This window comes from Hemicordylus capensis, chromosome 6 (assembly GCF_027244095.1).
Source record: "Hemicordylus capensis ecotype Gifberg chromosome 6, rHemCap1.1.pri, whole genome shotgun sequence".
Classification (NCBI taxonomy): Eukaryota; Metazoa; Chordata; class Lepidosauria; order Squamata; family Cordylidae; genus Hemicordylus; species Hemicordylus capensis.
In genome coordinates this window covers 37,825,393-37,853,280 of record NC_069662.1, presented here as the reverse complement: position 1 = coordinate 37,853,280, position 27,888 = coordinate 37,825,393, and the positions used below count along the sequence as shown (strand labels likewise).

Here is a 27,888-nt window from a genome sequence, read left to right as displayed (position 1 = left end):
GGCCATTTTTTAAAAAAATTATTTTTCAAAATGGCCACTGCATATGCTCAAAATGTCCCTGTGAGTTCCTATAGGCCAGCAGGGGGAGGGAAAACCTTTGCCGACCCCCCCCATGCCCCCACAGCCTTTAGAAAGCCCCCTGAAGGGGCTACAGGTAAAAGGTTTTTTTAAAAAAAAATAGTATGATATAAGACACTGTACACATATTCAGATTGGCACTATGTACAGCAAATCAGGGCTTGTGAATACTGAGCTGAAACTTGTGAGCTAGGATTGTATTCATTTTCTCTTATGATAAGTGAGTTAAATGTGATGTCTTAATAATATGGCTATTAATGGTGAGTTTGTCTTTGAATCAGTGTGAAATCCTTAGTATTAAGGCCCACTAGGAGTTTCTTGCTCTCTTTCTCTCATTTTAACTGTCTGTCTGAAATACTAGAATATATTCCAAGCAGTGACACAGTTTACTGCATATCCTTTAATTATTTTCAGAGTATCTGGGGAAAGTCCAATTCTCCATTTAATTTTAAAACGTATGTAACAGTGATGCTACAACGCATAGTAGAGAATTAGACAAGCACTTCTGTTTAGTTTTCCAAGTACACCTCCACATAGTATTTGTGTATTTCATGAGCCCCAGCATACTGAAATTTGTAGTTTTCCAGCATTTTTTGGTCTGGCTACGTCCAATGCTGAATAGTTTTTGAAATATTAAAAGATTAATGAGCTTGACTTGTATTTTTGAGCTGATATTATGGTAAAGTTATCTGAAAGATGAGTGTCAGATGTTTGGACAGGGGGCGCAATTTCAGTGTTTGCCCTAGGCACTATTTCCCCTAGATACGCCCGAAACTGCTACCCACTCCTCCATTTCTCCCCCAGTTTTCTCTTTCCAATCACCCTCTTTCTTTATTTCTGGGCTGGGTGTTCCCTCTCCCTAGCACTGAAGGACACACCTGCCTTTTACTGTGCTCTGCCTCCGTCACTGGCCAGAGGACTAAGGGTGCTTGCAGAGGCTCCAACTGCCCATATTCAGCAGGGACAGCCCCTGTTTTCTGGAATCTGCTGCTGGTAAATCCTGGTAGGGGTTTGCCCTGCTTTTCACTGTGTGTTGTCTCTGTGTAAGTGGGCTTCAGATATCCTCAGGATGCATCTCATGCCCTAATTAGGATAGTGTGAATCACTACCCTGATGGACAGCAATGCTCCAGAGTTTCTAGAAAAGCGTCCTTCCCAGCCCTACCTGGAGATACCAGGTATTGGAATCTGGAACCTTCTGCCTGCAAAACAGGCTCTCTCTCAATGAGCTGTGGCCTGATCCCCTTGTCCCCCATTTCCAATCTAGCACTCGAAGGAAAAGAAGAGACAGACTGTGGTGTTCGTTCTAATTATGTGATTCTCCCGTAACTCACTAAGGAGAGCAAAAGAAGGCAACACAAGTAGCTTGGCCTCTTTAAAGATGCAGATTCACCAAGGCATAACTGGCAAAGGTCATCAGGGAGAAGCATGGAGAGATCAGTTTTCTGTCTTGAGTTTGGGGTGACTGCTGTGATGTCCATCTGTTCTGGTCTTGGCCCTGAAACAGCCAATGGAGAGATCTCTTCAATGCTGCTAGCAGGAGATTGCCCAATCCCTTCCTTCAAGTCTTACCCATTGATCAAAAGTCCATCTGTTAAAACCTTTGTATAAGGGTCGGGGCCACCTACGTCAGCTCTTATCCAGTAGCAGATCCAGTACTTCACATCAGATCAGGGGTGGAACAATAACAGAGCAGACAGTCAGGTTCAAAGAACCCAGTCTGCCCAGCTCCTGGGAGCCGCCCACCTCGGCTGTCTCACTCCCGCAGTCAATACTCATTTCCCAGCCCACATTTGCTGGCTGGATGCATCTATTTTCCTTTCTCCCTTCTCTGGAGGGTAAGAAATGGGGTGGGGAGGTGGAATGCACCCAAGCAGCAAACACCAGCTGGGAACGGGCTCTGGAGGATTCGTGCGGGTCCTCTGGGACTCTGGCCACGTGTGTGACATCACATGCAAGGGGCACGCTACACAGCTACACCAGTGCATCAGATTCCAGAAAAGGCTGGTACTCCAAGGATCTTTTAGATCTCAGCTCTCTCAAACTCTTCCTCTCTGTGCCCAAACTGAAAACTGCTTCCTTCTTTACTCTCGCACCTTGCACCAATCCCTCCATTTAGCCGGGGCAGTGCGCCCCCCCCCCCCCCGGCCTTCCCCATTCCTAACATTCCAGAGAAATCCCAGCACCCAAAGACCTTCTCCTTACAACTAACTCCCATTTCAGAGACATCAATTGCCCATTAGGGGGCATTCTTTTATTAAATCTCAGACCCTGATCAGGCATAGCTGTAAGGCAAACCTATAAGAAAGATTTCTGCGGACACTTCCTCAGAAAATCTGCCAGTTTTCCTAAATTGTATTGCACACTCCTCCTTGTCAACCTTCAAGAGAAATAAGAAGCTATCTTTTATATCAGGCTTGCTGGTTATGTACATTGATATTTGAGGCTTGAGCTGCTCTGTTATATTCTCTGCACAATATATTCCTCTCCCTGTGTGTCATCTTTCTCTCTCCCATCTTTTTCTTTTTCAGAGCAAAGGATGGAATGATATACATTCCACCAACTGGACATTGGTACGAACTGGAGCCCCAGAAAGCATGGGAGTTGAGGGTGGATTTTTCAAGCCAATTCTCCTACTATCCTCAGCGTTTTTGAAAAAATTCCAGTTGATGATTCTTCTAATTTGATTCTTTCCTAAAATCTCATTTATGGATGACGTTGAATTTATCGGGGGGGGGGGGGGGTTGAGAAAAGAAAGTATGATCTGGAGGTGCTGAATTTGGTGGATTCATATTTAATGTCATTGCCTCAACATGTTTCAATTTTTTCTTTACTTATTACAGTTCTATCCTGCCCTTCTCCCAAGGAACAGAAAACAGCATCGGGACCCAAAATACTGGCTTTCCACATGGTTAGTGGCTACACCAAGCCTAACCCTGGTAGAATTCAACTTACCTGTTGTGTTCAACAGTCACTTGGGGCAACTATAGGGATGTTCTCAGAATCCAGCGATATCCTCATCACCCAGGTCCCTGGTGGGGAGGTAAAGGGATGTGGGGGGAGGGAGACGATACAGTAAGTTGTTTCTCAGCTTGTAGCATTTCCAGAGCTGGTGACTTCCACCAAGGCATGCAAAAGAGGCCTTTGAATTTGCACTTCTGCTTCGTGTCAGGTATCCCTAGCAGTTATGTCAACAAATGCACTGCCCACCCCTCACCAGTGGTCAGCTTCTAATCAAATAGCTGCCTGGGCTCAAGTTCAATTAAAGGAACCATAATTTGTGAGACGGATGGCCTGCCTTTCACCTCAGAAATGTGAGGGCTAATCACGCCTAGTCAGCGATGACAAAAGGAAATCTGGGTATGCTCAGCTGCACTCTCATTTTCAACCCTAACTCCACATCTCTGAAAGTTGAACCCCTCATGAGCCATAGATCAAATTTAGCCCAGCTTGTTGCTCATCTTTTCTTGCAAGTTCGAAAGCTCAGAAGCAGAATGTTGTTTTCAAGGGAAGTTGAACATTAACCCAGAAAATGACTGTACAACCTAAAGGGCTAGCCTTGCTGAGCTGATTTCAGACCTTTTTCTTATTATTATTTATAAGAGCAAGGAGGACCCAATGAGTCTTTGCCTTCCTGAAGACCAAGTTAGGGATGCTGAAAAACCAGAGCTGGGCAGCCACGATCATTAACTGGGTAGGAGAAGCCTCCCACCCAAGTTTGGAAGCTGTGCTCGCTCCCATTTACCGCTCACCTGTGAGTAAAGACTGAGATAGGAAGGGGTAGGGATGTGTTTAAAATGCAATTTGGCGTCTGAATCACAGCACAATCCTGTTAGAACTGAGGGCTTCCACAACCTCTTTAACATGGAGGAGAGCCGGTCCATCCTTGCTCCTCCTCTGCTCACCATCTTTGCCATACTCGCGGTGCTCCCCCTAGTTATCAGCAAACACCACTGGTGCTCCCCCACAGCTGCCCCCATGTGGTGCTGGCATGCACATGGCATCTGTGTACGCATGTCAGCCATTTGTGTGGTCCGCGTGGGGATTGTGCTGCAATTTGAATGCCAAATCGCATTCTGGCATATGCCGAGGAGGTGGAGGATGTGATTGTTTGTGAAGGAGGAGCAGAGTCCAAGGACTTTTCGTCCTACCCCGTTGAAGAGCCAGGTCCAGCTGCTGGCAAGGATGGAGCCTGTTGACTCAGCTGCTGCTGAGCAAATGATCACCACTTCTCCCTCCTACCTAGCTTTTTACTCACAGGCGATCAGAACACAGGAGCATGCACAGTTCCCAAGCATGGATAGAGGCTTCTCCTACCCAGTTAATGATCAAAAGAACCAACCTCCTGTGCATTAATAACAAGGAAACGATACTAGCAAGACCCAGGTAAGGCAAAGTATGTAATTCCTGTTTACCCAAGCCTTAAAAGATTTGAGGTACAATCCAGTGAGAAGTTTTCCTCCAACTTCTTAGGAACATAGGAAGCTGCCGCATACTGAGTCAGACCACTGGTTCATCTAGCTCAGAATTGTCTCCACAGATTGGCAGCGGCTTCTCCAGGGTTGTAGGGTAGCAGGAATCTCTCTCAGCCCTACCTTGGAGAAGACAGGGAGGGAATTTGAAACCTAGATGCTCTTCCGAGAGTGGCTTCATCACCTGAGGGGAATATCTTACAGTGCTCACACATCAAGGCTCCCATTCAGAAGCAACCAGGACAGACCCTGCTTACCTAAGGGGGCAAGTCATGCTTGCTACCACAAGACCAGCTCTCCTCTGTGAGGAGAGAGGCTCCCCTCTTATTCTTCTAATCAAATATATCTGAATTATGTAAGATCTTAAGGATACCAGCTACCAACAACTTGTACTATGAGGAATGTAAATTACCAAATTAAAAATGATTTCAACCTTTACAGTCTGATATATGAAGTTTTGGTCTTATCTATACTTTTTTTTAAAAGCATATTTTCGGACAACAATCCCTATAATGAGGGTTCATTAACCCTCTATTGTAGGGTCATATGTGATTGATGATCTCCATTTCCCACTTCCTATCAACCCATTTCCTGATCACCAGTTCTTTAATCTGCTTCCACCCCTTGACCACCTCAAATTAAGCTGCCACTAAGCTCTTTACAGAATTCAGAGGGGGTTCCTTCTATAGGTGCACCAAACAGAACAATGGCAGGCTCCATAGGTAACGTGTGACCAGTTCTAGCCTTGAGATAATGGAATATATACTGCCGGAACTCCTGCATGTTTGCACAGCCTCACTGCAGAGGGAAGGAAGAACCTTCGCCCCATTTCCTCCAGTAAAATGGTGAGTAATCTTAAACAAATGAGTTATGTTCATGGGAGCAGAATGCAAATGGAGTGCCACAGGGATGCTTAAAATTGTGCCTTTGTGCAAAAGTTCCCAGCAAAACCTATGAGGTGTGGCACAACAGGTTGTGCACTTTGTTGCACAATTTCATTTAATTTACATTTTACATCCCGCTGGCCTGGAAGATGAGCTCCCAACTTAGTGCAACCAGTTAGCGCAACAACCTTGTGCTAGCCCAACATTTCTGTGCAAGTGGCTCGTCTGCCTGGATGCCAGACATTCTTTTTCCAGCGAACACAGCTGGAATTCAGTGTATTCACTTGAAAATTCCCCATTCAGATTCAGCAGTCGTCGTGCCCAATTTATTTTCCCATCTTAAGAAAAAAGCTTTCCAGAAACCATCCATTTCTTAATAAAAAAGAGAGTAGTGTTTAAAATCCAATGCCATTTTAGCTCTACAGCTGTCCTTGTGACTATAAAGGGGTATGTGGTAGAAGAAAGGAACAGGTATCGTGAATAATTTTCCTGTGTGAGACAAAAGAGCAGTGTGGCAGGGTTTTATATAGGCTATACAGTGAGGTCATTCACACAGGACTGGGTCTCACGATCCATGAGACCCAGTTTGGGGCTGTGAGGAGGAAGAGCGGGCTAAGTCTGTTCTCCTGCTCATGAGCGGGGAGGGTGTCCTGGTGGCCGGATTGGCAGCCCACACGATTGCCGGCTCCAAGATGGAGCTGGTGGGGGCTGAGGAGCTTGGGGGCCACGTGGCCCCCGGAAGCCCCAGTATGCCTTGCGAGAGCACGCAGGGCATACTGGGGAGAACCCCAGAGCTGGGAGGCGGCTTTTTGCCTCCCGGTCAGGGGTCTACTAACGAGTAGATAGCCTAGGTTTGCAGAGTGCTTGCTCCGCAAACCCGGGCTAAGGGGCGGGCTACTTGAGCGGGTTAGCCGCTCAAGAACCACCGGGCTCGCTTGTGAGCCCAGTGGTTCTTACGATTAACAAAAATCGGGCTAAGCTCTCCCGATTTTTGTTAATCATGAGCATAGCCCCACAGTCAAAACTTCTACCTGGGTTTGGGAGCTGTGTGTGCTCACAATTTTCGGTTGTGTGGAAGAAAAGAAAGAGGAAAACCTGGGTAGAAGTGATTGTGTAGAAACAAGGTAGGAGGAAAACCTGAGTAGCTTTTCCTCCTGCCTTGCTTCCACACAACTGAAAACTGAGAGTGCGCACAAACCTGGGTAGAACGCAGTTTTTGATTGTGTGAATGATCTCAGCATTTTCTGACAAGGTCAAATCACCACAGCAGGCGTTTTCAACAGGGGGTACTAGGACCCTGACTTATAGCTGCTACTCTCACAAACACGAAGTAATATTATCAGAGGCGCTCTTACCCCTAGACTTTGGGACCGAAGTCCAGGGACTCCACATCCCCTGGGGGCCCCACAAATCATCTTTAGTCTGTCCTGGGTGGTGTGGTTTGTGCCCTCAAGAATCTACATGTTAAAAAAATGATGCTTAGCTTGCAGCAGAGAACCTCCAAAGGCCCTTAGGTCCAGGCTCCAGAATTACCTAGGTGCACCCCGAATATTATATAGATTTAACTAAGAGTTTATTCAGAAACAACTCAGTTTTCTCCTTCTTTCCGTTTCCTTTCTGACTTTACTCTCCATCCCACCCCCCGCCCCACTCTACAGGATCCCCACTGGGACAAACTTCTAAACAACAAAACATAAAAGATACTGGATAGTATCTAAGGGTACTTGAAGGGCTCCCAGAGAGTACTCAGAGACCTCCTGCCTCCCCACGCTGCAGCCACGCTATAATTTGTTTCCCATCTGAGGGCCACTGGCTTGAAGCTGACACATCCTCCGTGCTGTGTCTGCTGCAGAAGGGGAGGGAGGAGGGCTGCTGTTTCTGATGCACCTGTCCTCTGCTGCTCCTGATTGGCTGGCTAGGTGCTGAAGCTCAGCATTCTCCTCCCCTCAGCCTGACCGACAGGCTTCACAAAATCAGCAATGAGTGCTCCCACTGAAACTAATAGAACAAGTAAATTTGCCCCATTGGTTTCAATTACGGCTTACAAGTAACTCAGTGTGGCTAGGAGCCAGCAGCTGTAGGAGCCTGTCTCCCTTACTATGACACTTACATTTGTGTTTTTATATGTACACACACACACACACACACACACACACACACACACACACACACACACACAGACTTCTCATCCCTTTACTACTGAAATTAGTGGGACACGTTTTCTTGTCACATTAATTTCAGTGGGAGTACTCATGAGTAACAGACTGGATGTAAGCCAGTGACTTAAAGTAGACTCTCTCATAACAGTAATGTTTACATTTGTGTGTGTGCTCACATGCACATGTGTGCACACACTCACACAGACTCCATGGGGCCTGGGGTACCTGAGCTGAAGATTTGCAACTGAAGAGGCACACTTGGTATAAAAGGTTGTGAATCCCTGCTTTACAAGATGATGCCTTTTACCTCTTCTTGGCGCCTTCTCGATCAAGATACTCCTTAACGGCCTTCAGAAATGCGTCCATTTCTTCTTTTGAGGCATTGTCACCCGGGTATGGTGGTGGTTCGGAGCCCCCAACATGGTCAAGGAACAAAGCCATACAGCAGGTGAAGGCAAAGAGAGTGGTCCAGCATCTGCGGGGAGTGATCATCTGTGGCAGGAGGGAAAAAACACATGGCCATGTGCATAGGGCATCTACTGAATGGATACTCTTCTGTGGATTTATTAGAGAGCCACATCATCTTCAGAGGTGCAAAACATGTCCTGTGCCCCAAGCAGCAGACCACTAATGGGACGCCTTGCCCTAAAAAAGTGTAGGGTGAGGTCTGTGCAAAAGTGAACCCAACAGTAGCAAAACAGCCTCTTTGCATTTAAAAATCAGCCATCTAGAAATAATATTCATGGGGGAAACAAATAGGCTTTGCCTTTCAAAAAAATATATTAGGCAGCAATTTCATGCTTGACTAAGAAGCAGAAGGTTGCTGGTTCAAATACCCGCTGGTACTATATCAGGCAGCAGGGATATTGGAAGATGCTGAAAGGCATCATCTCACACTGCACAGGAGGAGGCAATGGTAAACCCCTCCTGTATTCTACCAAAGAAAACCACAGGGCTCTGTTGGCACCAGAAGTCGAAATTGACTTGACGGCACACTTTACCTTTAATTTCTGTATATAATTATATTGTAATTTCTTGAGATCTTCTTTTCATGTGGGCATCAGACTGAATTTGCATTTCTGTCATGCCTTTGAATAGGATATTGTTTTGGAGGCTTATTTACAAACTGGCTTGGGGGCAAGTCCAGTTAAGACTTAGGAGGAAACGTGGGCCTTGTTTGAAAGGTCTGGCTAACTTCCTTTTGGCTTCAGGGCCCTGGTATCTGCTCATCTTGCCACCCTCTGGTGTCAGCCATGTCTAAAAAGATTCCATATATTCCCACTGCAGCTGGATTGGACACTTTAATGGCATACATTTGCAATCTAGAAGGGCATGGGGATTTCTTCCATTTGATATATCCAACACCCACACACACCACACCCAGTTTACCCTAATAGTTAGGGGTGGAGAGCGAGTCTTGTGGTAAGGTAAAGTGTGCCATTGAGTTGGTGTCGACTCCTGGCGCCCACAGAGCCCTGTGGTTGTCTTGTCTTGGGTAGAATACAGGAGGGGTTTACCACTGGCTCTTCTCGCACAGTGTGAGATGATACCTTTCAGCATGGTAGCAAGCATGAATTGTCCCTGTTGCCAAGCAAAAGGGATCCTTGGTTTTCCTTGGTTTGCGTTTGGATGGGTTACTACATGTGAGCACTGTCTGCTATAATAATAATTATTATTATTATGATGATTATTATTATTGCTATAATAATAATATAATATAATAATTCTATAATATTATTATATATTATAATAAATATTATAATATATAATTATATATATAATATATATATGATAATATATAATATAATTATAGAATAATAAATAGTAATACTGCTATAACAACAACAACAATATTATTATTATTATTATTATTATTACTTTACATTTTGTATCCTGCTCTTCCTCCAAGGAGCCCAGAGCGGTGTACTACATCCTTAAGTTTATCCTCACAACAACCCTGTGAGGTAGGTTAGGCTGAGAGAGAAGTGACTGGCCCAGAGTCACCCAGCAAGTCTCATGGCTGAATGGGGATTTGAACCCGGGTCTCCCCGGTCCTAGTCCAGCACTCTAACCACGACACCACGCTGGCTCATACGGATGCCCAGCGGCAGAGCATCTGCTTTGCAGGCAGAAGGCCCCAGGTCCACTCCTGGGCATCTTCAGGTAGGGCTGGGAGGGACTCCTGCCTGGAACCTTGGAAAGCCACTGTCAGTCAGTGCCGACAGCACGGGGCTAGATCGGACCAAGAGGCTGACTCGGTAAAAGACTAGCTTAATTTCTCTATAAAGGAAAAGGCAGTTAACAGGTGGTCCCTGTAGAATCCAGGAGAAGAGAGAGCTGTGGTGGGCAAGGACAAGGCAGTGCAGTTGAGTCAAGAGTATGAATGGCTTAATGAGACAGATAACCCTGCTAACTTGGCAAAGAGGAACCTTCTAACGTGGTGATTCTCTTTATTTAGCAGGGGGAGAGTAACTGGCCCTATCCACCGCCAGCACAGCACCTCCAGTGGCTGTTGCTGGTGTCTGTCTTGTGTTTCTTTTTAGATTGTGAGCCCTTTGGGGACAGGGAGCCATCTTATTTGTTTGTTATTTTTCTGTGTAAACCGCCCTGAGCCATTTTGGGAAGGAGAAACTGAATAAATAATAAATAATAATAATAACAACAGAGCTCTCCTCACGATCTGTGAGAATAGCTCCAGGGCAGTCTTTGGGGAAGGAGGGTTCCCCTTCCTTTCCCCGCAGATGATCTCCTTCAAGTCCCTGGACTAGTGCGCAGTGCATTACTGGGATTCCCCCCTCCCCCCCGACAGATGATTAAAAAGCACTCACTCCCCTAACCTCGTTGAGGTTAATAGGCGAGTTTGCCACCCTGTAGCCGTCGGGATTGAGCCTGATCAAAGTGGTTCACACGAGCGTGCAAAACCCGGCTGGGCTCTCTTAGCCCGCTTTTGCATGCTTGTGTGAATAGCCTCATGATTTAAGGAGAGGCAAGTGCAGTCTGCCTTCAGTGCTCTTGCCGTTGGCTGTTTGTTCTGCCTCTACTCCAGGACTGGAATAAAAGAAACTCAAGCCCCATTCAAAAGCAGGCCTGGATCAACGAAGAGATTAACCCCAAACACCACAATCCCTTCCTATCTACTTATGTTCACCAGGGGCTCCACTGGCACTTTAAAAAGGATACAAGAGTCCACCGGAAATTCCCCATATTCTACCTAACCCAAGGAAGACAAGCCCTTCCAGGGCTGGAGCCTACCTAGGAAGGAAGAAACAACCCACACTTCCTTTCTCCAAGCCCGGTTTTTACCTCAAGTTTGCAGTGGAGAAACAAGTACCTCCTGCTCTGTGTGTTCTGTGTTGACTGTGCAATTTGGAGCCTCTTATATCTATATATTCATATCACTTGCTTTACTCCTCCCACTCTTGCCATCTCCACCCAGTTTAAGGCGGAAATTATGACAGCGGCACCAGCAACCTCGACCTCCTTCCTTTATGGCTCCTTCACTAACAATCACCCTGCCATAGACAGATCTTAAAACTGGACTTTTCTTAGGAATCCCTCAATTTAGTTATGCAGAGTTGTTTCAAAGGCATTGACCGTCAAGCAGCAATAAAAAAGAAAATGTGTCTGTGTGAGGGGGGATTCAGCATCCAGACATTCGTTGTGTGCCTCCTTCTTTTTGGAAACAGCCTTCAAGCGATATATACACGGAATATTGTTTCTGTATCATCCTACAGTGGTATTCTGCCATATCCGCCCCTCTCTTCCATTACATTTAGTCAGTCTATGCCATTTCTTCACCGCTGCTCCAGCCCTTTGGCGAACCCCTTTTGGTGAACTCCTTTGTCAGGGGTTCAGAAACAAATATGGAAGCCTCATTAAATATTGTGTGGAGACAGTGATTGCAACACAGGGCCGCTGGCTAGCATCCGGGTTAACAAGACGCTTGCACAAACGTGCTTGTGCAAAGCCATTGTGCTAGCTAGCTGCGATAAACATACTATGCCTTGTTCCCACTCAGTTATAGCTTATTATCTATGCAGTCCATCATGGAGTCCAATCAGACTGGAGGCAGCTTTTGCTTGTGTGATCAACAGGTATCCATTGGGCGCGTTGATACAACTCCCTGCAAGACAGTAAACCGATAACATGGCAGTAAAATGCCAGGATGTGAACCCATTCTGAACCCATCCAAGAACGGTTCCTGGGCTGCGTTACCTACAACTGCACAACAATCTCCACCAAACTTCCAAAGATGGGAACAGAATGTTAGGGGAATGGCAGTCATGCCTTAATGCATTAATGCAGCACGGGAACAGGACTTGGGCGGGTTCAGATGTCATGTACGCAGGAGCACTCATGCTTGCATGCCAGCATTTTATGGTCATCTTACCAGTTTACTGCCTTGCAGGGGGTCATGTAAATGCACCCATTCATCCAAACCTATTGAAGAAAGGGGGCCGAATTAGTCTGTGGGTTGTTACTATTTCACATTCATTTAGTACTATTTATTGTTATTATTCTGTACTGCAGGCCATTTTGACACCTCTCCCTTATATTTTTACTACTACTGCTGCTACTACTACAGTTTAACTATTGATTTGGGGGGATTCTTTCCTGTGAGTAACGGCAAACGGCAAAAAACAGGTAACAGATAGGCACAACGGATCTGTTTTTGCACCCTGTGTACCAGTTGCTGATATAGATCTAATTTGTTCCTCTTCCTGGAGCTTATCCTTTTAATGTACCCATTCAAATGGGAGAATACTGGCTTGATGAGAACGCATGAAGAGTCCTGTTGCACCAAACTACAGATCCAGCTTGTCCAGCAGCCTGTTTCCAGCAATAGTCAGGAGGGGCGGCCCTTTCATGAGGCAAGTGAGGTGGTTGCCTCAGGCAACAGGTTACTGTGGTGCCAGCAAGGCGGAAAGAGTCCTCTGCCCCTGCCGTTGGAGAAGCTCTTTGGGACTGATCTGACCCCTGCAAGCTTTTCAAGGAGTTTCTCTTGCCACATTCCTTGCAAAACTGGCAAGAAGCACAAAGAGAGAGAAAGAAGCTGCTAGCAACCTTCCCTCCTCTCCACTCCACCTGCCCCACTTTTAGAGCTTGCAAGGGTTTAATTTTTATGTTTCAAAGGCATTGACAGTCAAGCAGCAATAAAAAAGAAAATGTGTTTGTGTGCGGTGGGGTTCAGCATCCAGACGTTTGTTTTGCACCTCCTTGAAGTGTGGCCCATCAATACATTCAGAAGTTTTAAATGGACAAAAAACATTCTTGACCTTCAGAATCTTGAAGTTTCTTCCTTTCTAAGCCGAGTAAAATAAAACAAAACATCCTAAACATTCTGCAACAACTAAAGGTAATTTTAAAGAGCCACAGTATCAAACAGGTCCCCCAGCATCACCGCCTTGGACCTGTCCTCCAAGAACGATGAGAGGCAGAAAGGAATGGCTCCTGACACAGGTAATTAATCAAGGCAACAACAAGCACCATTTCTGTGCCAAAGCCAGTCTGAAGATGGACTGGGAAGCATCCAGATAACTGTCTTCATCCAGGAACAACTGGGGTTGGGTCACCACCACACATGCAAACACCAACCCAGGTTCAAGACTGGCTAGAAATGATCCAGTTTGGTTGGGGGTAGTGTTGGGTTTTCCCCTGAAGCATCCTTTTGACCATTCCCTTTGAAGTTGTGTTGGCACTATGCCTTCTTGCAGAAAGGAATTCACAGCACTAGCCACCCACATGGCCAGGACCTCCCCCACTGCCTTAAGCAATCACAAAGGCAAGAGTGAAGCACAGAAGAGTTAAACTTCCAAGGATCCTGTTCACATCCTTGGGCCACAAGTGAATGTTATCCAAAGAAGCTGGAGAAGTAATCATTACTGTCATCTCGACTGATGCTACACTCAACACAGAGTTCAAGTTGGAATGGATACACATGATTTCTCTATACTTTTCCAATTTTTAGCAGTTTATGCTGAGTTCTGGCACTGAAGTGGAAAAAGTGATGCCTGGCCAACCAGATCAGAATGTTGGGAGGACATGTTCCAAACTACAGGTACAGCTCAGTTACACCAAAAGAGAAAATAGGTACGTTATGCCTATTAAGTAGATCTGAAGAGTGTATTCATATCACAAATGACAATTAATTATGGACAGTTGGAGAACATTTCGCTTGAACAGTGCTCTCCCCTCCCTAAGCAATACATTCTAGTTTTCTTCAAGGTCCAGGATATCTGCTGCCCTCACTAGAGACCCTCTCTTTTTATGTCCAGACTCCTAGTTTCTGTCCTCAGCCATTCACATGCAGACAGATAGTGTCAGAAATCGTATATAGATGAATGAAGACCTGATGTCAGTAATACAAGAAAAAGGCAAGATTCATTTTGATTTGCTGCCTTCGGGACTGCATAAGTTGATCTATGGAGGACTGATGAGTGAATGATGGTCTTGCTTTGCTCCAGGGAATTGGACTAGATGAATCTGGATTCTTTTGATTCGATGATTCTCCACTTCGCAAATTTCCAAGATTTCACCTTCCTCCATTTCTTTCATTCCTATCGCTCATGCTGTGTTCCTTGATTTTTGCTATTCTAAATGTTTTTGTGAACTGCAGTTGTGATCACTTACTGAGGTCATTCACACAATCAAAATCTGTGTTTTACCCAGGTTTGGAAGCTGTGTGTGCTCCCAATTTTTGATTGTGTGCAAGCAAGGCAAGAGGAAATTCCGAGTAGAAGTGATTGTGCGGAAGCAACGTCGGAGGAAACCTGGGTAGTTTTTCCTTCTACCTTGCTTCCACACAATCACTTCTACCCAGGTTTTCCTTTTACCTTGCTTTCACACAACTGAAAATTGGGGGCACACACAACTCCCAAACCTGGGTAGAACATTGACCCACTAAGAGGAAATCCACATTCAGCAACTGGGTTACTAGTTTATTTCTGACATTTCTACATCTGCCTTCTATTTACAAATATTATGAAGGTGATGTACAAAAATTAAACAGCAATCAACAACACTAAAAAAAAACATTTAAACAATCTAAAACAATTTACATTGTCAAGAGCAACAGATGCTCTTTACTGGGTTAGCAAAGCCAGTATCATTGGAGTATGGAAGTTGGAGGAACAGACCTTCATAACACAACAGCACATGTATATCCCCATTATTTCCCCTATATTCAAGACTTCCATGGTGACAGCTGCTTGCAGGCAGTTATAGCTCAGTGGCACAGTATGTGACTTGCATGTAACAAGTAGGGGTGTGCATGGAACCATCTGGCCCGGTTCCGTTCGAGGCTGGACTGGCCTCGGACGGAACCAGGCCAGTTCAGTCCGGCCCCCCATTGAACCCCCACCCCCCACCCCGGACTGGTCCGAACCCGGACCGGTCCGCGAATTTTTTGGGTTTAAAAAAATAATAATTTTTAAGCAAATAAATTACCTTTAGCCCCTTTGGGGGGCTTGCTGAGGCCACAGAGGGTCTGCGTGGGTTCCTTCTCCCCCCACCGGCCTTCTTCATCACCGCTGCAGCCGGGTAAGTTAATCCTTTTCCGCCCTCTCGGGCCACCATAAGAGCGAGTGGCCGCCATTTTAGTGGCCGCCGCGCATGCGCAAATGTGAAGGCATTTGCGCATGCACGGTGGCTGCCCAAATGGTGGCTGCTTGCTCTTATGGCCACCCAAGAGGGCCGGAAAGCATTAACTTTCCCGGCCACGGAGGTGATGAAGAAGGTCGGCGGAGGGAGAGGGAACCCACACAGACATACCCCCCCCATGGCCTCGCAAGCCCCCCGAAGGAGCTAAAGGTAATTTATTAACTTTTTTTTAAAAAAAAACCAAAAAATTCGCTGACCGGCCAGACCAGACCCAGCGGTCCAGTTCCGGTCCGACGGGACCAGAGTGGTGGTAGTTCGGTTCGACCCCAAACCCCCGGACCGAACCACCAGACCGCTGGACCGGTCCGCACATCCCTAGTGACAAGGCATGTCTTATGAAAGGCAGTATACAAATTGAATGAGCAAATAAACAAAAATAAATATGTCCCTGTGGTTCAATCACTATGACTGAAATCTCTTTCCACAAGTTGTCATGATGGCCACTGGCTTTGATGGCTTGGAAAGCAATGATTTTGCCATTGTTAATTCCATCTTAATTTTTTCAAACTACATAGGATCCCTATTCAGTGGCTTAGCAACAATGGAGTCCTCCCTCCCCCCCCCCTCCATGCTGGAAGATAGTTTTAAATCTACTTGGGGTAGTCATATTCATGATATGCTAGGCAGGTATGGTCTCTCAGTTCAGCTGTTAAGATCTTCGGGTCCTAATAATACTAAAAGGCTTATTAAGCAGTGTATAGCAGATGTTGAAAAACAGAATGATCTTGCACAAATTTCTGCAAGTAACTTTTTTGGCAGCTTTACAAATTACCTAAAACCTGCACAATATTTATTTAATTTAGTTACCAAGTCTCAGAGAAGAGCCTTCTCTCTTGCACGATTTAATGCCTTACCAACAGCCGTGGTAGAGGGCAGATATAAGAAAATCCCTGTTAATAATCGGCTCTGTCCTTGTGGTCAAGGTGTAGAATCAATGGCTCATGTTTTGCTATACTGCTTATTTTACAGAGATATTCGTTCTGAATTGATTTCCCCCTTTTTATTGAATATCCCAGGTAGAACAGACGATGGGTATGTTTCTTTTCTGTTAGCAGACTGCAGTGAACGCATAACACTGAATGTGGCTCAATTCTGTGCAGCAGCAAGTAAGATTAGATCCAAATTCTTTGAGTCAATGGTATTAGAATGATTGGTTAATTAATATTTTCTTGTATTTTGTGAAATGAGCTGTATTGTGTTGTTTCTGTTATGGGTCATTGACCGTAATAAAGAGTCATTCATTCATTCATTGTGTCCTCCCACGTCCATTTTTATTTCCCAGTCTGCCATGGCCACCATGGCCACCAGCAGCACCCCATTGGCCTCTGCAGTCCCATTAACTACCACGGCCACCGCGGCTGGCAAAGGGAAGCAAGCCAGTTGTGAGCGCGGTATAATGATGTCACCACCCAGTGCCTGGTGTTGGGAGGTGGGCGTCATACCACACTGGGGCTGGTCTGCTGCAGTGGTTAGCAGAGCCGCAGAGGCCAGCGGCAGGAGGGAAGGAGGGGGACTGAGTGAGGAGGGAGTCCTGCAGCAGAAGCAGCAGATGGCAAATGGCAGGGGTGCAAATGGCAGATCAGTTGGGTAGGCAGGTAGGCCCATGGCAGCGGCAGCAAAAGGCAGGACCTGTGGTGGCTCTCCCAGCGGCCCCACTTTTGACCAGGCCCACAGTGACCCATGCTCTTCCCACCTCTGCCCCATCAAAAGGCGTTTTCTTTTCTTTGGAAAGATGAGAAGAAGAGAGTTTGGGATATTGTGGCACCTGCAGTGAGGCACTAAGTGCTGCACTGCCTCACAGCTCTGATGAGGCCCAGCTCCCTTTCAACATGGAGCTATGCAAATGCTGAAAGGGGTGTGATGGGTGAGGAGGGAGAGAGAGTCTGGCCTGCCAGCTGCCTCCTCTTCCCATGCTTCTCGCAAGCTTTGCAAGGAGAGTGAGGAAAGATGTTCCTTGCAAAACCTGCAAAGTTCAGGTTCGTCCCGAAGAACTCCCTTGCTGGTGCCCCATTATGTATTGTGTGTGTGTGTGTGTGTGTGTGTGTGTGTGTGTGTGTGTGTGTGTGTGTGTACACCTCCCCAAACTCACGTCTCTGGGAGGTTTACAACAAACATAAAACAATAGGCCTCAATTACCTCTGCCTGAAGCAACCGCCTCACTTTGCCATTGACTCAAGAATGGTCTGGCCCTGGAAGAGATCTAGCATTAGAGTTTCATATTACATTGGTTAATAATCTAATATTGTATTCTCAGAAAAAATGCTTTAATTCTACAATATCATGTTCTTTCCCAAACTTGCAGTTTAGGGATGTGCACGACCCAAAGTTCGTGTGCCGGTTCAGCACTGAAAAGGCTCACACGAGGTCCAAATCAATTGGGTGCAACAGGGAGGGAATTGGCAAGCAGGATCTTTTAAAAAGAGGAGAGCAGGTCCTTTCTGCTTTCTGTCACCACATGCAGCTTCCTGCTGTGGCGGCGTTGCTCACAAGAACCCATTCGTGGCGCCGGCATGCATATAGCATCAGTGCTTGGGCAGGCACCATTTGCGTGGTCAACAACACCATGCTGACCATGCAAATGGCGCCTTCACATGCATGGACACCATATGCATGCTGGCACCACAGATGGGCTCTTGGGGGTAGCACTGTCACAGCAGGAAGCCCCATGTGGCAGCGGAGAGCAGGTAAGGACCTGCTTTCCATTTTTTCAAGATCTTGCTTGCCAATTCCATCCCCGCTTCACCGAACCAGTTTGGACCTCGCTTTTTAAAAGATCCCACTTGCTGCTCCCCTCCCCGCGGTGCCGAACCAATTTTGACCTCATCTGAACTGGTTTGGTGCCGAACCAGTGCATAAACCTTGGTTCATCCACGTCTCTGCTGCAGATTCCTCATTAGCCCCCACATTACTCATTGCAGAGAACAGATACAACTGGAGACATATCGGAGTTCAATTTCTATTTAACTTCCCCCCTGTTCAATTACAGAGTTTTGGCTAATGGGTTCTTCTCAATCATCCATGGCCAGTTTCTTTTGGTCTGCCAAATTAGCCATTCAGGGGGCCTTCCAAATCCAGTTGCTCTTGAACATATAAAGTCCTTGGAGGACCACAAAACAGCTTGTCATAACAAAAATAGTTCAGACCCCACCCTCATCTAGTCTCTTGTGATATAAAGTATTAGCAAGTTCTTGTAAGAACTAACCCACTTACTTTCCTTTCACTATAATTTTCTGATAATTACCATCTTCAAAACAATGCATTTTTTGCTGATATACACCAAGTGCAATATGCAGGAAACAGTACAGCAGTAGCCGCCAGAGCCTCACCTGTATGAGCAGGTTGCACCATGCATAGGTGGAGGTGGCAATGAGATAATGACATCATTTTAAAACATGCCATTGAAATGTCCCTTGTAGTACACTACTATTGTACTAAATTTTGGCCAGGCATTACAAAGTTCTCAGTGGGGGAAACACACACAGCCTCCATCTTAAAATGGGTTCTGGAATTTATTTATTGGATTTCAAATCTTAACGGCCTCTCTAATCTTAACATGAATATCAAGTCTGGTACAAATCAGTGAGGCAGTTCACAAGTTAGCCCATTTTCATCTCAAAAGATGTCATCACAAAATACACCACTGAGGTGTCCCTATGTGGCATTACAACGGTACCAAATTTGGTCCAAATCTATCCAGGCACTGCAAAGTTGTCAGGGAGACACACACACACACACACACACACACACACACACACACAGACATAGGGCAAGGTGATCTCATAAGACTACTTTTCATTAGGAAAGTAGTCTTATGAGATCACCTTGCTCTGTGTGTATGTCCGTGTCCATATCCATGTGTGTCCATCTCCAGAAGTGGTGTAAACTGTGACGTTTTGTGGTGCCAATTTAAAACCACAGTTAAAATCCATTTCCTCCTGCAACAGGCAAATACAGTTATTTTTTTTGCAACATAGATGCGATGTTATATGGCTGTAACGCAGCAATAAAACACAAAAGAAGGCATCGGAAATGTGAACGGCACCTTGCTTACAGCGCAGGGACTGTGATGTCAAGATACAGGCAGTACAGAAAGACTCTTAAGGGATATATTGTAGGGATGTGCACAGAACTACGGAGGCATGGTCCGGCACTGGGGGGAGTGTGTCTTTAAGGGCGGGTGGTAGTACTTACCCCCCCCGCCATTCTCCCCCCCGCAGCTGGACTTTTCTAAAACATTCTGGGGTGGCAGAGTTCCTACCTGCCGCCCCTGCCCTCGTTGTTGCGCATGCGCCGCGATGGGCACAGGTGTGGTGCCAGCTTTTTCTGCTCCTTGTTGGAAGGCAACGACGGGGGCAGGGGCAGCAGGGAGGAACTCTACCACCCCAAGAACGCTTTAGAAAAATCCAGCGGGGGGGAGAGTGGTGGGGGGTAAGTCCTACCCCCCTTTTAAAGACACACTCCCACCCCCCGCCGAACCACCAGACAGGCCGAATTCCGGACTAGTCCGGAGGCCTTTTGCATGGCCCCGGACCGGTCCGTGCACACCCCTAATATATTGTGCCCCTGTAGTAGCGTGCAATCTGGAAAGCACCCCATTTTCCATTGAGAAGTAGGCTAAAAATAATTCTGGCTCTCCTACCACCATTAATGCAATTATAAAAAATATTTCTTCACCACAAAAAGTTAGTATATGGGAATTAAAACTGGAAGAGTCCGAAGTTTAAAAAAACAAAACCATCTCAGAAGTAAAGTTTTGTGCCTTTGAATTTGTAATAGGACCCTAGAGCCATGAAGAAAGGACAGTGTTAACAGGTGGCAATACTGAAGGCTCCACCTTAAGCTGGGTGGGGATGTCAAGGGAGGGAGGAAGAAGTGAGAAGTATAAAGATCGCCCCAAGTGCTTGGCAGAGCTAGGGATCAGAGGAACTCCTCCAAGCCGGCAGATTCCTGTCTTTGCCTTGCAACCTTGCACTCCCGGTAAACACAAACAAGGTCTGGGGAACTGAACCTAAGCTTAGGTTAGTGTCTTGGTCTATTAGCAGGTATCCAAATCTCTCTAGGGAGATATCAGTGAGCTTGGACCACTGGTGAGTGTCCTGTACATTCAGTGGTCAGATGACAGAGCACTGTCATTTCAGGAGGAGCCATCACTCAGTGGGCAAAGGCATAGTTTGCATGAATATTCAATCCCTGGCATCTTGAGGTAGGGCTGAGAAAGAGAGCTGCTACATGTCAATGCAGACGAGGGGTAGGCATAGGTAGCCCAAAGAAGCTCTCAGGCTTATTTGACGTAGCTCTCTGGGAATTTGGGCTTTCCTCTTCCCTCCCTCCCTCCTGCTCCCCATTCAGCAAACACTGCAAATCAAGTTGACTGGCTGAGTGGGGTTGTGGCCGCACCATTTTCAGTCTCTCGCTTGCTGCTCAAGGTGGCTCATTCCTTAATTCTGTGCATCTTACCTATGACCAAAAAAAGGAGGGGGAAGTTGTAAAAAGGTGGGGAGCCCCCCTCCCAAAGTTAAAAGAAAGCTTCTGATAAGCTTTCATTGCTTGGCTGTTTTGTTCATGTCGACTCCCATTGATTGCATAGTTGGGTATAATTCTGGTCAATGCTACCATTGTTTTCTATTCCTCCTAAATGTATCAGGATGGTTGGACATCATGATGTAGGACCATGGTGTCTAGTACCATCCATGTATGGCTACTGGTTCAGACCAGCCCTTCTGGCCATTGAGGTTTATTCTCAACTGTGAACTAGGGCATAGCTCTACTAATGCCTTAAAATTGATTCAAAAATTCACTTTGCTATTTGGACCACTCTATCGGCCTTTCCATCCACCTTGTGTAGAGTGGGGGCTGACTATAATATGACTAAAACTGCATTTATTTGCAAATTCACCAGGTTCTCCCTGCAAATTGTGGAGCATTCTCTATTCAAGTTGATCTGGACGTGCCTACCTATATTTGGCAGATATCTACTGTTAACTCTTTTCCAGGGTCTGCCTGGCAGAATCAGTTGTTCACTTCACTGGGGGGGGGGTGTTCTCATAAAGATCTGGACTGGCAGCAAAGCAGGAATCCTAGATCCAAGTGGTGTGTGAACACCCGATTTTGTGTCATGAGAACAACTTCACACCCAGTTTTGTGCTGTTGTGCCCAGACCACATCAACCCCAAAGCAGACATGTCCAATCAAATCCCAGATCACTGATCTGAAATCTATGTGGGCTGGGTGTGATTGCAAGCACTACATTTCTGAGTTCTCACAACACAAAATTGTGTGTATGTGCACACCACTTGGATTTAGGATTCCTAGCCTGGATCATTGTGAGAATGTGCCTTAAGAATGTTTATTCTTTTGGCAGAATTCAGCCTGATACCTGTGCTTTAAGTTCCTGACCTCATAGCAGCCACCAAACAGAAAGCCTTGCACTCTCTGTGTATCTGGTGATTTCCTGGTGGCCATTGTAGAGTTCGCTAATAAGTCTTGTCTCATCTCAGCTGGGATGACAACTCTATCATTGTAAAGGGCTAATCCTTGTTACATTGAAGTTTTCTAGATGGCAGTGAAACATGCTATAAACAGAGTTTGTGAATAAATATAAGCCAAGAGTTTACAGAGAAATCAGGAACTCCTGCAGATACTCACTGTGTTTTCTTCCAGGATCATTCTGGAAGGTCACATGGTGAGGAGGCTCATGGCACGATTTCCACTGCGCCACCTGCTGGCCGGCTCTTGCATTCTGTGATTAACCCACCACTTTTCAAACTGCTTTCCTGACAGATGTCTATTAATCACACGGGGGAAAGAGTGGGCCAGCAGGTGGCGCAGTGGGAATTGCACCAGGAGCCTTCTTCCCGTGTGACTATCCCATCAAGTCTTGGAAGAAAAGACAATAGCAATCGGTGGGTGCGTCTGGATTCTCTGTAAACTCTCGATTTATATTTATTCATAAGCTCTGCTTAATATAGTGTGTTTTACTGCTATTTGGAAAGCCTCACTATAAGATTCTCTCATTCTGCAAAGACAGATCTGAACTCACCTGGTACAGAGTTCATGTGCATTGGGCAACAATTTCTCACAAGTTTGAACATTGCCTGTAGCTCTGGATCAGAGATAGTAAGAACTCAAATATGTTGAAATGACTAGTCTGAAATTGGTTTTAGAGCTTGTAGTGTTGTTTTGTAATTCTCATCTTCCTCAACAAGTTGAGCTGATGCAGGGTCTGAGGTTTCCCGTGGCTGTCTTGACAGCACATCTACTACCACAAGCAAGGATTATACTGCATCAGACAGAGCAGAAGCCTCTTACACCTAATTGATACCTGATTCAAATCCTTGCAGTATGTCAGGGATATCAAAAGTGTATGGTCTCTATAAAGTTAAAAAGATTGAGAACATCTTGGTTCTCAAAGTGCCGATACATTTCTGGGTCACATTTCCCTGTGTATCTTCACAAACAGGGTTGGAGCCACCATTGGGCAGATAGGTTTAAAGAAGCTGGCCACCACTGCCTGTGGGCTGCCCCATCTAACCTAGCCACACCCCTTCTGCCTGATGTCAGATGCAGGGGGCGTGGCCATATGCAGATAAAGGGCCCCGTGGCCCCATTTGCAAGGGGCTCCAGCCAGCGCTGGGTTTCCAGCCTGGCTAGGAGTGCCTTTCCCTGCCTTGAAAGGCATTTCCAGACAGACTGGGAACCTAGCGCTGGCTGTGGCATCTCACAAATGGGGCTTCGCAGCCCTATTTCTGCATATGGCCACACCCCTTGCCTCTGATGTCAGGCACACTGGGCGTGGTCAGGGCGCCTAGGGGCTGTCGCCTGCGGGTTGCACGCATGCCTCCAGCAGTTTTCTATGTACCTGTTCACAAACATTTGCAGGGATTGTACCACACTCTCTGCCAACGTGTCCCTATTTTCGAATTCAGGTGAATGGGAAAATAGGGACATGCTGGCAGGTATGCAATGGGAAATCTGGAGGATTTCCTTCTGGAGGATTTCCTTCTGGAGGAAGGAAGATATCTGCTATTACAACTATTATTTTCCACCTAGAGACATTACACCTGTCTCTTTCATGTGCATTTCTGAATGTGATCATAATATGTGACGTCCATTCTGCTCATTGTGCTTCGTGTTCACTGTCCTTTTGGACACTGCCTTATCTCCCTGGCTTCCTCCCTGTGACAGATGATTGCTCAACGGCAACGCTGGACCTCTCTGTTTGTCCTCATGTTTTGTATGGCTGTGTTAATGAGCCATGTTGTAAGTGCTTTACCAAAACAAAAGCTGCCCAAATACCCTGGTCCTAAAGCATCACTGAGAGATCTGCGGACTTACTCCATACAACTCAGCGTGTATCTTATGGATCTTGAGCTTGAAAGGTATTTGGCACCATCTTGTAGTAGAATATATGTATTTATTTGGTTTTGTCTCCCAACATCTCCCGGAGACTTAGGGCATGTCACAGTACATTGATCAAAATAATGGTTGACATCCTGTGCAGCATCCTGCAGGTGTTTCCAGCACTGTAGGAGCTGCTGTTCTGTGTTCACAGCATTGTGCAAGAGCATCTTTTCACAATCACTGGAAATTGCACAAATGCAGTTGCTCAATTGTCCAGCTATTGGAAAAAATGGCAGGACAATAATGAAACAGTGTTAGTGAAATTTCTGGGGATTGTGTGAAATAGCATTCTTGTGCAATTGCACACTTCCCAGTGTTCCAGGAAGGGGGCAGAATTCAAGAATAAATGTAGACTTAACGACATTATCCCCAACCCCAAATGGGCAGAATCAGAATGGAAATCACAGGATCTCCTTCAAAAACTGGCCCGGCTTCAGGTGGATTCAGACATCCACAGAGATGCATGTTATTCCTCACAACCCTTTACAAGATAAAACCATCTCTCAGAGGTTCTCAAACTTGGACTCTCAGATATTGTTGGACTACAACACCCATCATCCCCAGCGTTTGATAATGCTAACAGAGTTTAGTTACAAGAAGCAGTCTCTTTTAGTTTGTGAGAGTTATTGGAATAAGAGTTCTGATCACTGTATCTTAAGAAGGACATTGTAGAACTTGAAAAGGGGCAGAAGAGGGCAGTCAAGATGATCAGGGGCCTGGAACACCTTCCTTATGAGGCAAAGCTACAGTATCTGGGGCTCTTTAGTTTGGAGAAGAGGCGACTTCAGGGAGACATGCTGGAGGTTTATACAATTATGCATGGAGTAGAGAGAGTGGACAAAGATAAATTTTTCTCCCTTTCACAACAGTAGAACCAGGGTCGTCTCATGAAATTGAAGGCTGGGAATTTTAGGCCCAACAAAAGGAAGAACTTTTTCACACACAGTGTAATTAATCTATGGAATTCTCTGCCATGGGAAGTGGTGATGGCCACTAGCTTGGATGGCTTTAAAAGAGGCTTAGACACATTCATGGAGGCCAGGTCTCTCAATGGCTACTAGTTTGGTGGCTATAGGCCACTTCCAGTCTCAGAGGCAGGATGCCTAAATACCAGTTGCAGGGGAGCAACAGCAAGAGAGAGGGCATGCCCTCACCTCTCACCTGAGGGCTTCTCAGAGGCATCTGGTGGGCCACTGTGAGAAACAGGATGCTGTTTCACCATAGGTCTTGGGCCTGATCCAACAGTACTTTTCTTTTGTTCTTAAGAGCCCTTGATAAAGGCTTTGCCAAAACATTTTGGGCCATCAAGAAAGTCCATAACGGAGGCATTTGAGGATTTTCCTCTTTTTTGCCTGGTTTGGTGCCTTTCCACTTCCACCCTGGTTTTTGGTGTGAAGCACAGAGAGATGTTGCTGATACTTTGCATGGCCACCATATTGAACCAACATGGCAGATGAACAAAACAAACAAACATACAAACAAACAAACAAACAAAAACCAACCCTATCAGGTTCCTCTAGGACTGCCTTCCAGAAGTGGCTGTGTGGGAGCAAGGTAAGAGGAAAAACTACCCAGGTTTTCCTCCTACCTTGCTTCCACCCATTCACTTCTATCAGGTTTTTCTCCCAGTCCCTATTGCCTCAGTAGAATTGGCTTCCAAGTATTTATGCTCAGAGTTACAGCATTTAGTTTTATTATCACGCTTTATTCTGTGTTTTTATTGTATTTATGTCTCTATTTTAAATGACTTGTTGTTTTTGCTTTGCTGTAAGCTGCCTTATGTGTTCAGTTGCGTGCAAAAATGGGATAATTAATTAATTAATTAGACAATACAAACCTTTTCAAAAAAAGGTTATTAATAAAATGGCACCTGGGAACATGGAGGGAAGGCATGCATGTGGGAATGAAGAAAAAGCTGTTCATGAATAACCCAGACATCTCTCTGTTATCTAAACTAACCACTATGTGAATTTCTGAGTATGGGAGAAGCAGAAGGCACTAGAGAGAGGAAACAGAAATATATAAATGCCTGTCCTGCCATCTGCATACTTTGGTGAAATGTGCCAGCTCTGTACATGTACATAAAACCAATGGCAATTGTATGTTGGATAACGTTTCCCACCCCCCACCCCTTCTCTTTAAAAAAAAATAAAAATCTCCATCCAGTATAAAGAAGTTGACGTTCGGACTTGTGAAGCTTTCTTAGGCTGTTGGTCCATTAAGCAAGTAAGTTTGATTCTGGGAACGAGCATGGGTTGAGGGGCATCCAGTGAACCTAGACACTGGGGTCCAGGCTTAATTTCTAAGCTGAAGTAATGGGGGAGGAGGCTAATCCTTTCTGGAAACTTGACACTGGTTTGTGGCTTATTGGTGTGCATATGCTGTGCAGGCTGAAACTTCCAAGTTCAGTTCCTAGCATTTCTTGGGCAACAAGGCTGGCAAAGACCTCTGCCTGAGATCCTGGAAAGCTACTGTCAGTCCAAATCATCACTCTTGGACTAAGTGGTCAATGGTCTGCCTCATTCAGTAGAAGGCAGGTTCATGTGCTCAGGATGGATGAAAATTGGTTGCTTTGGGGTGGTATACAAATGTGCTAAATAAATAAAGACAGACTCGGGCGGGGGCAGACAGTTTTTCATTTTATTTATTACGTTTTTATATCACCCCATACATGAGCCTCTAGGGTAGGCAATGTAATTTTGGACTAGTTATCCTGCTGAACGACTCTAGAGAACTGCTTTCATTCGTCCACTGTAGAATGTACACTGGCTCTCTTTGTCATCCATTGCTTTTCTGGTTGGTTTCTGTGCTGCATGTTACACTTTGTTGCTGCAGGGATGTGCTGGAGGAGGGAGATTGCTCCATTCTTTGTGTAGAGCAACAGCTTGTCCTTTGCAACTCCACAGGACAATACACACTGCCATAAACTGGGTAGGAGATGAGTCCTACCCCATTTAGGGAGCTGGGTTTGCTCCTGTTTTGCAATCGGGAGCTTGATGGTTTGCTAAGCCCTGGCTGGGGAAGATTCTACCCAGATTCCATCCCCAGCTTCTGAACAAGATAGGTGGGGAAATTGCCCTGCCCAACTGAGCCACCTAATGGTGCAGCGGGGAAATGACTTGACTAGCAAGCCAGAGGTAGCTGGTTCAAATCCCGGCTGGTATGTTTCCCAGACTATAGGAAACACCTATATCAGGCAGCAGCGATATAGGAAGATGCTGAAAGGCATCATCTCATACTGCGTGGGAGGAGGCAATGGTCAACCCCTCCTGTATTCTACCAAAGACAACCACAGGGCTCTGTGGTCTCCAGGAGTCGACACCGACTCGACGGCACACTTTACCATTACCTCTGCTGGGGTTTGACAGACGATCAAGCTCCCAGCCTCCAACCTTGTTTTTATCTAACTCACACTTGCAAAATGGGGGCACAACTCACTGCCTATCCAGTTTCTGGTCGTGTAAATGGCTTAATGTTTCCTTGAAGAGTTGTCTCCAGAGAGGAAGCAGACAACTGCTGTCTCTTTTTATCGAAAACTCTGGCCTTCATTCCATACATGGGAAGGTAGCCTTATTGGGCAGGACGTGAAGGGTGGTAGAAATCTCTGGCTGAAAGCATCTGACTGCTCTTTCCATTTGCTGGTTCAGGCTCCTGTGCTTAATGGGCGGGACCAGATGTGATCAATATTAGTGCAGAAAGAACAAGCAGAAGAATGAAGAGTGATTTCTCCACGATTCTCCTGTGATTGTATCTTCCCAGGAAGTCCTTGTGAATTCCTCTGCCAAGGAGATCATAAAGGCCCCTTCGGCAGACTCTTGTCTTTTCTATTGATTAATGAATGTGATCACTATAATAAATCTACATGAAGCTTGGAATCGGCTTGGATCTCTTTATTACCACGCAAGAGCAGGAATTAAAGTGGGTGAAACAATGAAGGGAAATCTCATATCTGCTTTAAAAAAAAAAAAAGTTCCCGACCTATATAGCAAGCACCACATTGTCACTCTTTGGAGTTATCCACATGACAGTTCGGGAGGGTAGGAGGATGGGCAGGAGGGAATGTTTCAAAACCTTCCCCCCAGATGATTCCTAGAATGTTGCTGGGAGCACGGACTGCTCTCCCAGGCAAGCAGCACTGCACTGGGTGCTGACACATCATGGCCTCCAGGTGTCCCACAATGCACCGTGTGACATGCACAGTGCATTGGGGGGGGGGTTTTCCCCAGGAGATGGGCCC

General features: G+C 45.9%; 2 long non-coding RNA genes across 4 annotated transcripts in view; one reads left to right on the top strand and one right to left on the bottom strand.

Annotated features, from left to right (window-relative positions):
- The window catches only part of LOC128328964 (uncharacterized), a 33,319-nt gene extending 5,793 nt beyond the window's left edge, over positions 1–27,526 (top strand). Inside the window, exons 2-6 of one of the 3 annotated variants that reach the window (XR_008309469.1) lie at positions 2,921–2,988; positions 5,239–5,394; positions 23,436–23,629; positions 25,818–25,877; positions 27,299–27,526. This is a non-coding gene — a long non-coding RNA (uncharacterized LOC128328964). Of the gene's footprint in view, positions 1–2,608; positions 2,651–2,822; positions 2,989–5,238; positions 5,395–23,435; positions 23,630–25,817; positions 25,878–27,298 lie in introns of those variants that run through there. The other 2 variants (XR_008309471.1, XR_008309470.1) reach the window with 2 other exon arrangements.
- On the bottom strand, positions 1,373–21,966 carry LOC128328963 (uncharacterized). Its single transcript, XR_008309468.1, has 5 exons — positions 21,897–21,966; positions 17,388–17,440; positions 7,900–8,084; positions 3,033–3,109; positions 1,373–1,575 (listed from the first exon to the last, which is right to left on the bottom strand). It is a non-coding gene; the product is annotated as an uncharacterized LOC128328963 (long non-coding RNA).
- Positions 27,527–27,888: the final 362 nt, after the last annotated feature.